This window comes from Myotis davidii, unplaced genomic scaffold (assembly GCF_000327345.1).
Source record: "Myotis davidii unplaced genomic scaffold, ASM32734v1 scaffold653, whole genome shotgun sequence".
NCBI classification, from domain to species: domain Eukaryota; kingdom Metazoa; phylum Chordata; class Mammalia; order Chiroptera; family Vespertilionidae; genus Myotis; species Myotis davidii.
In genome coordinates, this window is record NW_006285129.1 from 196,395 (window position 1) to 197,074 (window position 680).

Sequence of the window (680 nt, forward strand, 5' to 3'; positions counted from 1 at the left end):
GCCTCCGAGGGAGCGGGGAGCGGACGCGGGTCCGGGACTCCGGCCTCCGCCGGGCGGCCCCCCGAAAGCAGGGTCTCGGGGCTCCGAGTGGAGAGAAGGAAAGAGCTGTGATCACCTAACTGCCCTTCCTCTCCTGCCCCGGGGCAGGGGCCTCAGGAGGGAAACCATCCGTCTGCACCGCCCGAGAAGGTCGGCTGGGTCCGGAAATTCTGCGGGAAAGGCATTTTCAGGGAGATTTGGAAAAACCGCTACGTGGTGCTGAGAGGGGACCAGCTCTACATCTCCGACAAGGAGGTAGGTGCCCTTAGCCCCGACTCCCTGTCTCCTCATCTTCCCCACCTTGTCTCTCGGGGGGCGGGGGGGCCTTATCTGCCGCTCATTTCCCTTACATAGCCCCCCACTTTGCTCCAAAAGCAAGTTCAGCGCTCCCCGCCACTGCTCTCTGCTGGGAAAGGTCACCCTGGATGTAGCGAGGAGACCGGAGTTAGAAGTTGAGATGCATCTCATTTCATGAGTTTTCTGGGCGAATAAATGTCTCTCTGACTGCGGTGATACCCCGAGATGTCCCAGGAGTTCTACGTGTCCCCGGGTCCCCGGCCCTACCCTGGTCTCTGGCTAAAGTGGGGGTGCTTCTCTTTGCTGTCGCTGCCGAAACAGACGCTCTGCGCACAGCGGCATAT

At 61.2% G+C, this 680-nt stretch overlaps 1 protein-coding gene across 1 annotated transcript in view; it reads left to right on the forward strand.

The window, feature by feature from the left end:
- The first annotated feature begins 12 nt into the window (after positions 1-12).
- PLEKHO1 (pleckstrin homology domain containing O1) overlaps positions 13-680 on the forward strand; it is an 8,453-nt gene continuing 7,785 nt past the window's right edge. The window contains exon 1 of the mRNA XM_006755726.2: positions 13-294. The gene's annotated coding sequence lies outside the window, so the exon portion shown is untranslated. The remainder of the gene's footprint in view (positions 295-680) is intronic.